We start from the raw sequence: 17,973 nt of genomic DNA, 5'->3' as shown, positions 1-17,973 counted from the left end.
TCCTGAGAGAAAAAAGTTTAAGAAAGATTGATATAGGTGAAATTTTCTGTTCTCCAGTCTTCTATAACCTCCAGGAGTTCTCAAAGATTATGAGAGTATCTCTGCAGTTACCTCTGTTAGTTCTTTTGGTTCCCTGAGATGTAATCCATCTGGTCCCGGAAACCTGAATTCATTAAAATCAGCTAAATTCTCTCTTACCCTCTCCTTGTCCATGCTAAACTGTAGTTCCTCCTTTCCCCTAGTGGCATAACCATGTTGTTCTTCCTTCTGAGAAGCAACAGACTCAAAATAGAAATTTTGCCTTCGCACTTTTTCTGCTTCATCACATTTTCCAAGCAATAGATCTTTGCTTCCTTTGGTTTTTCTTTTATTTCTGACATAACCTAAGAACTCCTGTTGTTATTTTTATTTTTGGTATCTCTTGCAAGCCTCAACTTATTCTGTGCTTTAGCTTTTCTGTCACAGATCCTACAGAATATCATTCTTTAGTTATATTCCCCTTCCTTTATTTCTTAGCTGTGTTCCTTTTTCTCTTCAAAGTTTAGAGAGCTCTTCATGTATTCATGCTGGCCTCTTTAGATGCTTCCCATTCTTCCATCTTGTGGGGATTATTTGCAATTGTGCCTTCAGAATCTTATTTTGTAGAATCTCCCATCCTTTCCAGGATTAACACCAGCCAAACAATCAAGCAGTACACAATACCCTAATCAAGGAACTATTAATTCAGTCAATCAACCAAGCAGCAAACAACAGCCCAATCAAGGAACTACCAAGGCGAGAACAAAACCCCTACCAACAGAAGCAGGGCAAGCCACGGTATATATAGAGAGAGCAAGGCCCACTCCCTTCTCGCACTGAAGATGTTGTCTAGTCGGGCAATGACACATCTGCAAGAAAACAACCAGGCTCAGAGAGCACCAAGGACTCCACAATGCATATGCATAAAAAATATAAAGGATGAAAGGTAGCTCTTGAAAATTCATTATAACCATTGTACTTTATGGATCACTGTAGCTATATTTAATTAACAGGCCAGGAGCAGACATATTAAATCAATGTGGACAGGGATATTTTCCCCCTTAGTTTTTCTGTACTGGTTTCGCTCATAGTAACAATGGGTGTAGTCCACACGTCTGCCAGAATGAATGTCACCATTCCCATAATTTTAACAGAACTAAGCTCTTGAAACGAATTTTTTTGGTGTTTTTAAAGATTTATATGTTGCAGGATTATGCAATAGGGCACAGGAGGTTGGTGAGGGTACCAGCGGGTGAGGTGCAACAGAAGGGAAACATTCGAAATGGAGTATTGGGCGGGGAAGGATCGAATAGATGGGAAGCAAGTCCGAAATGAAGAGAGGACTCCTTCGTTTTCCCGTTAGAAGGCCATCGCTTTTTAAATTCTGTAATTCCAGTCTGTCTGCAGTTGAGATAAGTGATGTGCACCCTGTTTCTCATTCAGGTTCTGCTTTATTGAGGCGGAGAACCTCAGGAAGAGAACGTGTGCTCGCATTGTGCTGCACTGCTGTTTTCTGTTACCTCGCTCGTCTTTCTCTAATTCTAGGAAGCCTCTCTTTTTGCTGTAGCAACTGGCGATGGGGTTGTCATACCTGTGAGTTGGGAGGCCTCGAGGTGTGGGAACTGGGCATGCTGTGTGCCCGGGCTGGGTGTGGTTTAGGCTGGGGAGGCGCTCCCCAGCCTCGGATGCCTGTCCTCTTGAAGGAGCTTTAGGCTTGGGAGGTGTTCCTCAGCCTGCCTCCGGTCCTTTTACGGAGAGAACGGGCAACTCTTACAGAAAAATCTGCTATGGATCTCACAAGAGACTTTTATGTCTCTCAATCGGTTACAACGATCGTGCTGCGATTAGAGTGATTTTGAGGAGTTCAGGAGGAGATTGGCGGCGGGCGAGGGGAATAGAAAAGGCTGTGTGTCGCTTTAAGGAATGCGATTGGGTGATTGCATCTTTAAAAGGAAGAGGCGGTGGAAAGAAAACTACCTTGAAGTATGGGGTTGGTCTATGCTAATTGAAGAGGCGGTGCCAGGATGAATGGAGGGAGGTAAGGGCGGTACAGCTTACAGCGGAGGAAGAGTCCGTGTATTCTGGTCTGTCTCTTTAAAGAACCAGTTGGTACCATTAGAAGAAAAAAAGGGGAGCAGATCTTTTCCCCTGTTCTCCATTGAGACAATACCATTTCCACTGCTGGGAGAAGAGGTTCTATAGGTTGAGGAGTGAAAGTGAGTGAGTAGGAAGGGGACGTTCCATTGATTGGGTACGGCGGGGGAGTGACGATAGGCGGTTTCATTCGATGGGGGGAGAGGTAGAGGGGAGATGGGCGGTACCATGTGGGAGAGGAGGTAGACTGACTGGCGGACAATGGAGCCTGTGTGTGTTTGTGGGAAGGGAGCGAATTCACCCTCGCCGGGGAGAGTCACAGCGCCGCCCCCTCCTGCCCGGGGGTGAGGGGTGCCCCTGGCCGGGCCAGGCCAGGCCACCTCCGCCCTTGTTCAGAAGAGCAGTGAGTGTGAGAAAGAGAAAGAGAGGAGGCTCTGCATGGTGCCAGCTCCCCTGGAAACTGCGGGCCATGGGAGGTGAGAAGGGAGGGGGCAACGCGGTGGTAAAGGTGGGGGGAAGACTGATTAACTGCGGGCCTGTTCGGGGGAAAGTTTCAGAGTTCGGGGGCTGGTCAAAAACCTGGGGCGGGCGGGCGAGCGAGCTAGCGCGGAAAGCGCGTGGGGGATGGAAGAAAGAAGACTCCATAAGGCGGGAGGGGTCGGTGTTAGGTAAAGCGAGGCTGGGTGGGGGTAATTCCGATTAGTCTCCCAGAGCGGGGGGGGGCGGGGAGGAGAGGAAGGAAGGAAAACAGGCTTTGGAGGAGGCCGAAGGGAGAAGGCGTGACCGCTGGATGTGAAGGAAGAATAAACGGGCGGGGGGGGGGAGACGTTAATCCTGGGAAAGGGGGGGTGCTGTCTATGATTTGAGTTTGTGTATGTTTAGGAGATTGGGGAGGGGAGTCTGGGTAGTTAAAAGATGGCAAATATTGGCCATGGAAATACAAAAGGGAGGACGCTATTATTGAGGGAAAAGTGGAAGAAACTAAGCATACCTGAAGTGGGCCTGGGAACTGGAGATGAGGATCCCTTCTGCATTCCTGTTTTCTCTTACCTTCATAACCATTACTGGACTGGGTGATTTGTGGTTATGGAATAGCTTCAGAAAGGGAATGAAGATCTTCTGATATATGGTTTTGGAGGTGAGGAGTTCCATAATTCTTTGGTAGAGAGAAATGTCTGTTTTAATCTACAGTCAAGAAAACCAGTTGGAAGTATAGAAATATAATAGTGTATGAATATGTTTTAGTCTTATGGCTGGGGGATGAAAATGTTGGATTAATTGATGTTTGCTCTTCCATACAGGTCAGAGTATTGGTGTAAGAGGAGGCATAGATGTGATGAATACCCAGCATAGTGTTAAAGCGAGTAATACGTTTTAACATGTTTATTTACTAAGTTTATATCTGTCATTCCGTTCAAGGTGGCATACAGAGTACTCTTTCCTCCTGTTTTCCCCACAATAGCCATGTGAGGTAGGTTGGGCTAAGAGAGAGTGATCCATCAAAAGTCATCCAGTTAGACTTTGGCTGAAAGTAGACTAGAACCCGGGTCTCCCCTAGAAGATTGGCATCTTGCATTCTTTACTTAGTGCTTGTTTGTTGTTAATATTTTTCATAAATGATACAAAGATTTCATAAATCTTTGGATGTGTAGATTTGAACATAACGTTTAATTTTGTAATTAATAATGTTCTAAGACTACACAAACATTGCTTTTAAGGTAATGGGCTCATTCTTGTATTAACAAGTTTTGTGAAAGACAGAAAATAAGATTGCGCCAAAGTTTTGTCCTGTAAGCAATCACTGCTTTATAGAGTTAACAAGTTTTAATTAGAGCTTAATTATGTAGAAGAGGTCACATATGTAATAGTGTAGGTTTTTTTACTTTGCTTTTCTCAATACTGTGCATGGATGGTAAAAGATGGAAGGAATAATATATAATGCAGTTTTTATTTTCTTGAAGTGCTAGATACTTCATGTTAAACTGAACTTTAACTTCAGATTGGCAGGCCCTTTGCAGTTGAGTTTCATTGACAAATAATTGGATTAAAAGATGAAGTATGTTGGCATTTTGAATTAAGATGGTAATTTAGTTACAAAATAGAAAACATGTATGTAAAAGTTGTTTAGGAAAGTGAATTGAAGGATGGCTGGGAGTACACATATTGTTCCATTTGACTTCAGCTTTAATGCATATAATCCTTTAGGTATGCACTGTTCATAATTTTTACTGCAATTTTAAGTGTCTTCAATTTGAGAGAACTTCAGGGTGTGTAATCAGCTGATGCTAAGAATGTATATATCGATCATTCTGAATATTTATTGTTGCCTATGCTTAATGTCTTAATACAAGGCAAGTTTGTGTATTAAAAGTCAGTATGTTATAATTAATGTGACTCTTCCATTTAATTAAGATAATGTGATGAATAAATGAATTTTGCTCATAGCTATCAGATGAATTTAATAGATTTGGAATATAAGCTAAATTTAGCATTTAACTTCTGTATGTTAGTTAACTGTAATCAATGTAATTTGTCATATAACTTAGGTGCAAAGTCAAAGTCAGCTATGTTACATTTATTCTGCACCAATATGTACAGAATAAGACCACAGATTAGGCATGTTAAAACACTATGACACCTTAATGAAGCCAGTAACATTTTTGTGGCCAAGATCTGGAAAGAAATAACAAGGGAACATATTTGGATGAGCTTATATTACCTGAGAACAATAGATACTGATAAGGGGGAAAAGACAGGCAGATACTGATCCTCCTGTTTTCTTAGCTGAAGACCAGCACATCTCTATTAAAATGTAGAGAATGGTAATTATGATGATTAAGCATATAGGCCAGTATGATCAGCCTGAATCTCTCTAGTTATCTTGGACTTCATTTCCCACAATACCCCATGATGCAGTCTGATAAGTACACAATTTTTATACAATGATTTATTTCCTCTAATGCTTATGAAAACTGAAGTCACTGTAGAGATACTCTGCCTAAGAAACCTGCTCATTTGACTAAAGAGCCCTGATAAACATTGAAGTAGACCTGACAGTTGCTCAAGTCCCTTTTTCCTGGCTGTGGTGGTTTATGGGGAAGCAAAAACTGTGAGTGGAGATTTTACAAACAAAGTGTTTGCCTTTCTGTAGTCTGTTGATTTATGGATTAGGCATTAGGATGGTCCCTGTTCATATGTTGGTCACTTCAAGGAATCCTACTTTCTCTAATGAAGTCTGTGACAAATTATAGTGTGGGAATACACAACTTGTATCAGTGGAACCTCTCCAATAGTTCTACACATTGAAACCAGAAAATTATTTAATGTGTGGAGAGATTTCACATAAATGTATTTATTAATATACTTTCAGTTCAATTTCATATTTAGTTTTCCATCTATTGCAATTGTTGACATTTTGGAATACAGTTCCCAACATACCAGGTAAAAGCCAAGTGTGGATCTTGACATCTAATGTGATGCTTCAAACTGAGTGCAAGGTTAAAATCCCCTGTTCCCCTTGGATCTGAGAAAGGAAGCATTCGTAGAATCTCTACAACTGCTGGAACATTTCTTTGTCCCCTCTTTAGTTCTTCCTCTTGAGGGAGGGACTAGCCTTGTGTCTGCAACATTTATTTGTTTAGAAAATTCATATCTCACTTTTCAGCTGAAGGAGCTTGCTGTTTGGCTTATGAGGTAGATTGCAAATTTATGCAATAATATCACAATATAAAAAGGGCAGTTATTTAAAAAAAACCCAGCAACAACAAACCATTTCTAACTGCTGTGTATACAATTTAAGAGATGGTGGAAACTGACAGATGTTATAAGGCTATTGTGATGATTCACTTGAAATTAAGTGACAGAGTCAGCTGAGGTCTTAAGGACTACTATTCTGAAATCTTAAAATTACAACTAAAAAGTGCAAAACTAAAAAACTAAAATTGAAAAACTTAGGCAAACTGATTAAAGGAAGATAGTTTGTAGACACATTTATGAAGAACCATTGAGGTATTTATAGGTAATTATAGCACTTTATGCCTAGAAACAAGAAGCAACTAGTGTGTTAGGTTAAATGGATTTGAGTTGATGTAATGACTTCCACTATTTGCAAGGCTAGTTTCTGAAAATTTAGGATCATAACAAAGTACAACCTAAGTGAGTAAGTGAAATGTGATTGTGGTCAAAGCAGCTTATGAAGCATATTGGAAATATAGAAAACAGTAGGGATGATCTCTTGGTCCTTTTTCAGCTCTTCAGGCTAGAAGAATATAGCATTTACCCTACTTATCTCAAAAGGGGGAGTGGGTTTGACCATAATGAATGGAATCTCAAAACATGGTCTGATGCAGTATTATTTTTAAAAATGTAAAGATGTATACTTTCTAAAAAGTACTTGAGTTTCTTAAATTTGTGAATCACTGAACTGTTATCCTTATCTTTTATCCTAAAAAGTAGAAGTAAATCCAACTAATAGCAACTGCTGAACCTCAATCATTTGCAAGAATTTTATTCTAAAGTCAGCAGACCAATTGTTCAAGCATCATAGCCACATGGAATATTGACAATATTTGTGTTAAGGGTCTGACCAGTAAGAGAAGGTTTTATTCATTCATTTGCAGGATGTTTGGGAGACAATATGAATATTGGCTGTATGGGTCTTTCTCCCCTTCTCTTCAAAGGAAGAGGATGTGGGAGAATGTTGGATAATTTGGGTGAGAAAAATAAAGTTGATTTATTTTGGTTTTGTAGAAGAGCAAATTGATTTGTGAGTCACAATTGCCTTTGTTGAGGGGGAGGAGATGGATAGACTGCATAGGAAGGAAGGAGGACCAGGCAGTCTCTCCTCCCCTCGCCTCAACTCCCCCTCCCCCAGTTCAAGAACTAGTTTCCTGTTCTATAGTTGTATCTAACTAATGATAGGATAGTTCCAATAAAATGTCTGTAATCCAGGAATTGGATGAAATAGTCCATGTGGCTTATATCAGCAATATGACTCAATGAAGCAACAGGTTGTGAAGTGTTCCTATTACTGAGTACTTTTCACTGGGAGAGGGTAAAGTTCATGAGGAGGCAGAATTCCTTTTACCACATTTTTTAAATCCAGTGACTTTGGCTGGATTCACACAGCACCCTGAGAAAATGTGAGTTTCTTGTTTGTGACTTATTGTGCGGACCTAGCCATAAACAATAGCTTACAATTTAGTGAAGGCAGGCAAATATGTTTTTTTTAGCTAACCACAACTTTGCATATCATGTGATTACAGCTTGCATAACTAAAATTTTCTTCCAAGGACAGATTAAAGCTAACTTCCTGATGTGCTGGTTTTAACTCTATCAGCCCCAGCCAGCATGGCCAGTGACAAAAAATTGTTGGTATTATAGGAGAAAACATTTAGATCTCATTTGCCTATTGCTGGATTAGGGAATCTATTAATAAACTACCTCATGGCTGTCTTATAGATTGCTCATCTACAATCAGGACCAGAAATATAGGGTAACTGTTTTGGCATTTGGCCTCTGTACACCACCACATTGAAGTTGAAAGAAAACACACCCAGATGGGAGTGAAGTCAGGACTTTCAGCTGTAATTCAAGGGGTTTGACAAAAGTGGGGCACTAACCATTCAGGAAGTACAGCCAGTGGCATACACACACACCCATCATTGGTGGCTCATAAGTAATGAAACGAATGGCTGACAAGCAGCTGCATGGCCAGGTGTGGCCTGTTTCCTGGGTACCCCATGACCAATTAAGCAGATAAAAGGCCTGGAGGTGGTTCTGAATGTTACATTTGCATTTGGTAGCTGTTCACTGGAACTCTCAACATGAGGTCCAAAGAGGTGTCCGTGCGAGTGAAGGAGGCCATCATTAGGCTGAGAAAACAAAACAAACCCATCAGAGAGATAGCAAAAACATTGGGAGTGGCCAATACAACAGTTTGGAACATCCTGAAAAAGAAGGAATTAACTGGCAAGCTCAGCAACAGCAAAAGGCCTGGAAGACCACGGAAGACAACTAAAGTGGGTGACCACAGAATGCCAAAACAGTTATCCTTGTTCCAACATTTCTGGTCCTGACTGTAAATATACAAAAGATTCCATGTCCAACATCATTGTAGGCCTGAATACATGGTTTTACATTACTATTAAAATCCCAGTGTATTGTATTTTAAATATCTTGTCCTATCATTCAGACCTGTCATAATCTTGTATACCTTTTCATCAGAAGACCTTCTATAGAGCTTCAGCCACCATATTTGAAATCAAATAGGTAGTGACTAGTTGTTGAAGGAGAGACTTTGCAGGTTCCGATTAATGGAGTATCCTTCCTGAAACTCTTAATCCAATACATGTTTTTAATATTCTGATGGTGGGCTAGGCTTCAAGAATTAATGTTGCCAACCTTCCCCCCGCCCCAGCAAGCATGCTGTTGTTTTTCCTGCAAGAAAGACCAGTGGAGGTCTTGTACATGTTTGTTACTCAAAAGGAAAACCTGGAACAATAATAAATTACTCCATCTTTCCTTTGTGATGAACTGACCAGACATAGAATCTGCTTAGCATCTGTAAGTTGGTGGCTTTCTGGGCTTTCAGATCAATTTTCTGAGGAAGAGGTCCTATTCTTTATTTGGTATATTTCACTGAATGAGAAGAGTCTTCAAAAATTATTTTCGTCAAGATTTCAATCTTTCTGTTTTGTAGTTTCAGTTATAGTGGAAACAGAAGCTGTTAAGTACTATGTGCTTTCACCTTAGTTTTAGGATTCTTATAGACACCTTATGTTGATGCTTTGGTCAGTTCGTAGAAAAATAAGCAGAATATGTCACATGGTTTTTGTTGGATATTCTTGCTCACTAGATAAGAAGCAACTCTGATCTTTTGGAGAGCTGAAATAAATCAGACAGTTTAAAACCTGATGGGAAAAAATCAAGAATGAATCTGAGTCTCCCCCTTCAACAACTGGTCACCACCTATTTGATTTCATATAGAGGTTTGAAGCTAAGTAGAAAGTCTTCCGATCAAATATGGTTTATAAATGAATAGTGGTAGTGGCAATAGCACTGAAAATCTTAATTCTCCACTAAAACTGCATTTGTACAGCAAGTGAAATCTCTCTGAATCCTACAACTCACACTTTGCACATAATCATTTGGGTCATGGCGAACCTTGATGTCATGAGTAAGGATGGCGAGCAGGGGGCTCCCATCCAGACTGTCAAGCGCATGCGTAGCACTGATGAATTGTTCAGCCATTCAAAAAGAGACAGATCGGGACCGCCTTAACCCTTGGGGGTTATATGTCTGGGTTTTCCCCACGCTTCTTCAGTTTGTTAGGATTCCTGTTAAGTACTAGCAATAAATATTAGAGACCAGTTCCTTGTCTCAGTGTGTTTTCTGGTTGTTAGGACACTTGGTACCATGTTTGCAGGAACTGTCCTGGATATTTCCTTGGTCTCTCTGAATTAGGACTTTGTTGGTGAACCTTTCTTGATCTTTCCTGAAAGTGCTGATAAGGTATTTAGAGAGATCTAAATCTGAGACATTGAAAAAATTAGATTATTTGATGGTAACTGTCACTCAGGATAAGTTGTGTGCAGTATTTATTTATTTATTTGCATTTATTAGCTTCCCAACTCCAATAGACTCTGGAGTTAGATCCAAAGTGGGGGAAGGGGGCTTTGGATCCAGTGTGGGCACCCTTTCTCTTTGTGTTGGCTATGTTTTTTTCCTGGATTCACATGATAACCAAATGGGCTGAAGAACCTCGTTCAGTGAAGTAGGTGGCAACAGGGTGCAATTACGTGTCTGCCACCCTGTTGCCATCTCCTTAACTCAAGCACTTAATTTTCTGAGCCTACTGGGGTGGGGGGGATCACTGCTTGTTGAAGGAATAGTTGACAGAGTGAAGGGTATCCATACTAGATCCCAAGCACCCTTGCTCTTTTGTTTTAACCCGAATATTACACATTACTAAAGATGGCTTGTGGGTTTTCAGGACGGAGTTGTAGCCTATAATAACTTTCATAAGCCTCAGTACTTTTGTAGTTATTTTAGTTACTGTTACCCATGCATAGGCATTTCCTGATTAAATTAATAGAATGCTTGTCCAATTACCGATGAAAGTTTATTTATTTATTTAGTAGATTTAGAAGCTGCCTGACACCAGAATGACTCTCGGCGGCTTACACTTAAAATAAGAAAACAGAACCTAAGGGATGGACAAACTACAGAACAACCAACCACCCAGGCTCTACAAAACCCTATCCCAAGGCCTGTCAGATTTTCAAAGACTTGCAGAACATCATTAAGATAAGAGCTAAATGTATCTCTGGGGAATATCACTCCAGGGGAGAGTTGCCACGGACAGCAAAAGTACACCTTCTGGTCTGATAGATGGCATTGTTTGATCAAGGGGACCTGAAATGCACCGACTGTCCGTGATTTTACGAGACGGGCGAAGGCCACAGGAGATAGTTGGTCCCTCAAATAGCTTGGCTTTATGCCATAAAATTTACTACAAATGCTTCATCAATTTTAATATGATTTAAACATGTTAATATTTACACAGTTAGTAAGCATTTAAAGCCTAAGTAGGTACTTTTTTCTCCTGTATGACTTTGAAACTTGTCAGCAAGATCCTATTCCATGCTTAATCCTTGATGGATCAAAGATTAATATCAGGGCTTTCCTTGCAATAGCTCCAGTGTCAGTTGCTTTGGTTGTTCACTTTTCTTGTGAAACATTTCACTTTTGTGTGTGTGTGTGTGTGTGTGTTTGTGTGTATGAATGACAGTTCTTATAAAGTCACTCAGACAATAAGAGCTGTACTTTAATATATGTGTGTGTGTGTGTGTGTGTGTGTGTGTGTATTACTGAAGTTATTTATGTTTAAGAAGGGGGGCATAGAAGTATGGTATATCTTCATTCCTGGGATCAGAGAAGATACCTTGAAAGCTCTGGTGTACTGTGTATGAAGGGCAATATGGATAATATTCATGATTAGAAAAAAAGTATTAGCAGCCTTAGCTAATTTATGTTAAGCTGTTCATATGCTACTTTCCTACAAAGAGTTCAAGGAGGAATATCTGAATATCTTCTCACTGCCTTTTGTCCTTGTGTTAGGAAGATTAGCCTGGGAAACATCATCCAGTGAACTTCAGGGCTGAGTGAGGAATTGAACCTCCATCTGCCCAGTTTACTATCACACTAACCAATCTATCATTGTCTTTCAGAAAGGAACATTGTTATTCCACAAAATGTGTTAAATTCTTAGAATATTCTGTGTCTCTCTGAAGCCAGCACCAGTTCAGTTCTGATCTCTAGTTGTTCAGTATTTATTAGCTTCAAAGTAATTTCTGTTAAGTTTAGACCTGGAAAAATACATATATTTTTTTTACAAGGCAGCTGAGATACATGTTGCTGCCAAGAAATTAAAAATGCTTGCTGTTTTCAAATTTGTTATGGGAGGAAAAATCCATTTCTTTTCATAAATGTGAAAAACTAACCCAATTACTTTGTTTAATCTTTTCAAATTAATCTCAATAACCTTTCGGGTTTTCTAAACAGAAAACAGCAAGCAAAGTATTCTACTTCAGGAGAAACTTTGTATCCATTGTTCCTATACTTGTAGGCTTAATAAACCAAACAAAAAAACCCCTACCTCCATCTTTTTTCCTTCAGACTACTGAATTCTGGAGTTTGTCAGATGAACTGTCTAAAGAAACCCAGAACTGATGCTGTAACTTGTCTAATACTCTGATGATGGTAAGAGCACATTTTTTGTTTTTCAATATACTGTTCATTGGCATGTTAATGTTATGAGTAGTATCTCAAACTATTAGCTGTTGAAAACTGCTCCTACGGACTGTAATGAGTCTTCAGGTTATAATGTGGTACAACATTAGTGAAATTGGTGTAGTCTAATATTATTTATTAGATCTATAGCTCATCTTTCATTCAGTTGCTCAAGCTGGCATTTATAGCATTCCCTCATCCTGTTTTCCCACACAGCAACAACCCTGTGAGGTAGCTTGAGCTGACAGAAAGTAAGTGGCTCAAAGTCATTCAGTGATTTCTAACTGGGGCTCCTTATTCCCCAGTCCAATACCTTATACCACTATTCCTTGCAAATCCCTAGTATCAAGAAAGTTGAGATAAGCATTTTGTTTGTCTTTTTGTTAGCAGAATTATATTAAGTTCAGTGATGGAGGGCATGCTTTGCATATAAGAGGTATCAGGAATACTCTAATGCTGTAAAAAAGAAAAGCGTGCAAAAGTTCTGTTCTCTGAAGGATTGGAAAACCTTTCTTAGTGGTAATTGGTTTGATAGTCCAGTACTATCAGTGTTATAATTTGGTGTGACAGTTGGTTGAAAATGGTATCATGCAATTGCTTTTCCTTATTGTCTTAAATTCTAAGGCTGCTTTTTCTAATTTGGTACCCACAAGATGCTTTGGGGTTATAACTCTTGGAAATTCAAGACTGACTGAGAATTATGAGAATTATAGACCTCACACATTTTAAGCCTTCCGGGTTGAAAAAGGTATTCTAAGAGTATGAAAGAATCATAACACTGTATCAACATAGGAAGTTATTTCTGCTATAGTAAGCATAATCTGTGTGTGTGTGTGTGTGTGTGTAAAAAAGCATGCTAAATTTTCTTCAAGTTACAGTCTTGGATTTGGGGACATTTTTCTGTTTGCTTTTTAAATTGTGATTTAGATATAAGTACACAACAGTCAAGTTGCGAAAGTGGCGTCCCTCCACAGAGTCAGGCATGACTCGGTGCTTGCACAGGGGACCTTTCACACACAACAGTACTTCCAGTATTTTTTATTTTAATACCACATTAAAGCTATGTCATTTGTATATAGGAATACACAAACTTAGAAGAGTATCAAATATTTCAAATTTAAAATGTTTCTGGTTTCAAGCAGGTTATTCTAATTTTGTTGGAAGTGTTGTGACACTGTTTTGAATTTGAAACATGTTTGGAGTTTGAAAGAGAATTGTTTTTAGCTCAGGACACTTCTGAAATGGTTGGAGCAGCACAGAACATTTCAGATACAATCAGAATGGAGCATTTCAAACATAGAAGATAGGTAATTGAATACAAATGTTTCAAATTCAAAATGTTTTATGCTCCACCAACTCAAAATACTGTTACACCTTTTAATAACCCACTGTAAGTATTATCTATGTCAATTTAACCATTTCTAATGGTGAACATTTAAGAAGAACTTTTGAAGTAAAGTTTAGTATACTGGCAGAATAATGTATTAAGGCACTCTTCAAATAACAAGACTAAAGTGGCTTCAGATCAAGTTAGGACAGTGATGGCGAACCTATGACACGTTAATCAAAGGTGACACACCATGACTATTTGGATGATATGCCAGCGTTCACCAACACCCGACAACAAGGGGCAAAAGCACGCCCCTTCACTCAAAGGCGCTACTTCGCACCAAGGCACGGCCCTTCACTCCCTTTTGCACAAATTGCAAGTAGCTTCTGCAGGAACCAGCTTTGCACAAGAGGGAGTAAGAAGACAGCAAGGTGAGCTTGGGTGGTGAAGGGCAGGGCAGAAGGGGTCACGGAGGTGGCAAGGGCGGCTGAGTCTGGGCTGGGGCAGCTGCAGCTTCCCGGGCCTTGGCAAGCAGCCCCAAAGCTGCACGGTTCTGGGGCTGCTTACCGCCTTGCAAGGCAGGCTGGCCAAAAGGGAAGAGATGTTGGTGGAGATGGGTGGGTGGGGTTGCAGTGTCTTTTGTTCATTCAGTGTCTTTGGTAACTCAAACCGCACCACACATGATTAGATTGTATTCTTTTTTTAAAAAATGCATATGTAAAGAATTGTTTCTCTTTTGTTCGGGGGAGTGGGGGACACGCCTGCAGAGTCAAGTTAGGCATTTTCTGAATTTTTGACTGCCAAGCCTAAAAGGTTCGCCATCATTGAGTTAGGATTAGTTCAGAGACTAAGAAATCTATTGGTGCCAGATCAGATTTTCTGATTTGCACGTAAAGCATATTGCAACATTTAACTTAGAAGTAAGTGATGTTGGTGGCAGCTGCTATTCATGCATTATGTAATAAGCATTACTAGAAATCATTGCACCAGTCCTCAAAAAACTTCCCACACACTGGATTAAGCTTCCCAGTGTGCATCTGGATTCTTGATTTAAAAAGTATATAAAATTTCATGTCATTTACATATTCCTGGCAACACCATCCACATCACAGGATCTTTTCTGTATTGTACAGACTTTGGAGAACATTTAGGATAAGGCCATACTGCATAATAAAAAATCACAAAATATTTTAATTTGATAATTATTGAAGAAGGGCCAGAACACTCCTAAATTCAGGTCAGATAACTGGGATAGAAAAATACCATGTTTGTAGACTTGAAAGACTGCTCCCCCCTGCAATAAATTTATTATAAGGGTCTTGAAATTGTCATTTTTTGCCCCATCTCAAACTTATTATCTGTTTCTAAATAGGATGGGCTTATAAACTGAAAATGCATATCTTCAAACAGAGTCTTACCCAGAGGTATCTGCAAATGGATTTGAGGATTATATGGCAGTAGCAGAAGTTAATGTTAAAAGTACACATGGCTGAATCTTTGGTTGCAAAAGTACCGCTTGACTAGTAACGTTCCATTTTTTTTTCACTAAAGATATCTATTAAACCTCTTAAAGGTTTGACAAGGCTTCATAACTGAATTTCAAGATTTTACTAAAAATTTCAGAAGTAGTCAAAGAATTTTCTATAACAGATACGCTTGTTAACATCTCCCATGAGGTTAGTTTCTATGTGACTTCATCTTTGGTATTGATTTCATCTTTGGAATTGATATATTAATTATTATTAATCACCAGATCAATTCAAAATTTGGCCCTCCAACCCTTTACCCTAGAAGTGATCTTGCTGAAAAACATATAACCTAAAGTACCCCAAGGAAAATTAGATTAAAAAATAAGTCTGAATATTGAACATCCATCTAAATATAGAAATAGATAGGAATTCTGATTGTCAAATAACACTTGTTCAAAGATAGCTTGGGTGGATCTTGCAGTGTCTTCCATTTTCCTTTTCCAGTTGCTATAAATTGTATACTGTAGTTGACATAAAAAAATAAAACAGATATATAATGTTGCACCAACACATCCTTCTGTCTCTGCCAGTTTGAGATTTTGTTTTGCCTTAGATTTTGTTGCCAGCCATGCTGGTTCAGTGCATCCAACTCCCACAAATAACAACAAAAAATATGCTAGTGAGTTCAAATGGAAGCTGGGAATTGGTAATATTGGTAGAGTTTCAACTATAGCTTCCCACATAATTGTTGCATAAACCAGCTTCCTAGTGTGAGCTCCTTGTTTATTTTTAGTACTAATTTAGCTATAGTATGGGAAGCTGTTGAATTCATCTCCAGCATTTTCATGTTGTGAGACAGGTGACTGGATATTCCATCAGTGGGAACAACTAAAATTACAATAGAAAACTCTTCATGCATAGTTTGTAAACTTTGGAATAAGTCAATGCTTGGAATTAGAGTTGATTTGTTATCCAACATTTGTATCTTTTCATATCTTAATTGTTGAATTTTTATTTTCAAAGAGATGTTGAATGTTCAGCAGTTCATCTTTACTATGATTGATTGGATTTATTTATTTCTGACTTTGTATTATTTTTATTGTATATTCAGTGTTTGCTGCAATATCTTATTTTTTAACACATTCAGTTTATTTAGCTTTTTATACTATTGGTTTTACTAGTGTTCAAGTAAAATAAATGAATCTCACGTTTTTTTTTCTGAAGGTGACTTATTTAATCATAGCTAAAATGGATGAAGTATCTATAATCATTGTTCTTTATATCTTCAGTTTTTCTTGTGCTAGGTAAAACCAATTAGCTTGATTTTATATTAAATATTTAGGAGAGGGAACTTTCTGGCAGGCTATATAGTGCTTTAATTTAAAGCTTCTGTGTTTCTATAAAATAAACAACTCATTACAATGAAACTTGTAGTAACTTAATGTGAAATTACGCTCCATCAATCAGAACTAGAAAGTTTGCTTTTATGATAGACTGTGTACAGTAAATTAGTTTTTTAAAACTTGTTATACTACTGAAGCTTCTTAGAGTGATTAAAGTAAAATAAACTTGTTTTGTTTTGTTTTCTTATTTTCAAAGTATACAAAACTACTTCAGTTATTGTAATCAACATACTATTTTCATCATTTTCTTTGATCTCCCCTTTTTAAAATTCCGACTGTAAACAGTATGTCTTCAAATTGCCCATCTGGTCTTCTCTTCCCTCAGACACTGGATCACACTTCAGCCACAGCAACACAGGTTGGTCTTGATTTTGTTGCTTAAGCATGTCCCTGTCATCACAAAGTCTTACATCAAACCTGATGTTTCACAGTGGAAAAAAGGTACTAGGGATATCTTCGAAAAGCTAATACAACAGCTGTATGAAATATTCTTCAGAGTAGGTCTTCAAGTTTTCCACAGTGTGACTCGATTAAAACTTAAATCAGAATTTATTTTAACCGTAACTGAAAGAACACAAGATATTTTCAAATTGCATTTCTAAGTTACTATCTTTCTCCAAGTATAAAAAATAGATAGTATATTAGTGATTGTTCATAATAGTTTATTGGGGTAATAATCAGTTACCTGACAGTTATATTTCTGGGAAATAGAATTACGTTGAAGTCAAAATTATCAGTTATAGTAAGAATCAAGCTATTATCAACTGGAGCTAAGACACAAGACATGATACAGTTTATAGCACCTCAAAAATTGTGCTGATTTTGAAAAAATATTCTGGATATGTCCTAACTATATGTTCTGCGATACAAAAAAAGAAAGGCACACATCTGTCCCAGGTTATGGTAAGGACACACAGGTGTTAAATTATCTTCTCCATCATGAAATCTTATTTACCACAACTCTATTAAAGTTTGCATTATTGAAGTCCAAGATACACATTTGACTGTACTTTCTTTTCTTTTTATAAAAGCTTTATTAAATTTTCGAAATGCAGTTAAAATACGAAGTATAGAAAAGCTTGAGGAAAGAACTAAAAGAAAAAGAAACTAAGAAATGCAAGAACAGCTAAGAAAAGATACAAGGAAAGTGACTTCCAACCTTCTTCAACACAGATATAAATGCATATTATGATTCCTTAATCTCTTAACTAAACCTTAACAAACGTTATTTCTATAAAAAATAACCACTTAATCATTAAAACCCAAAGTCAAAACTTTGTTTTTTTCAGTTACAAGCAAATAGTCCAGAAGCCGTTTCCACCTAGAAACAAATCCAGTCTCTTATCAGTGCTGTCAATTTTGCCATCTGCACCAACTCCAATCATTTCACCATCCATTCTTCCATTGTGGGAATTTGTGTGTCTTTCCATCTTTGCGCATACAAAAGTCTTGCTGCTGTTGCCATATACAGGAACAAAGTCCCAAAATTTCTTTGAAGTTGTTGGTCCATCAAGCCCAGAAGAAAAAGTTCTGGTTTCAGTTGTATATTCCACTGAAGACCTTTTGAATTATGATACATATTCACTCCCAATATGTCTTGGCCTTCCCACAAGTCCACCAAAATTGATAAAAAGTTCCTTCACATTGGGAGCATTTCCAACGCACATTTGATACCCCTTTATACATTTTTGACAACTTTTCAGGTGTTAAATACCAACGATACATCATTTTGTAAAAATTCTCTTTCAAATTATAGTTCAGTGTGAAGTTCAAACCTTTGTTCCACATGTTCTCCCATTGGTCAAGCATAATATTACATCAAATTTATTTTGCCCATTTAATCATACAGTCTTTAACTTATTCATCT

General features: G+C 38.3%; 1 long non-coding RNA gene across 1 annotated transcript in view; it reads left to right on the top strand.

The window, feature by feature from the left end:
* Window positions 1-2,297: 2,297 nt before the first annotated feature.
* LOC134499026 (uncharacterized) overlaps window positions 2,298-17,973 on the top strand; it is a 28,299-nt gene continuing 12,623 nt past the window's right edge. Inside the window, exons 1-2 of the long non-coding RNA XR_010068090.1 lie at window positions 2,298-2,588; window positions 11,791-11,874. This is a non-coding gene — a long non-coding RNA (uncharacterized LOC134499026). The remainder of the gene's footprint in view (window positions 2,589-11,790; window positions 11,875-17,973) is intronic.

Source organism: Candoia aspera, chromosome 5, assembly GCF_035149785.1.
Source record: "Candoia aspera isolate rCanAsp1 chromosome 5, rCanAsp1.hap2, whole genome shotgun sequence".
Taxonomy (NCBI): Eukaryota; Metazoa; Chordata; class Lepidosauria; order Squamata; family Boidae; genus Candoia; species Candoia aspera.
The sequence above is the reverse complement of the archived record's forward strand: the minus strand, read 5'-3'. Positions and strand labels throughout refer to the sequence as shown.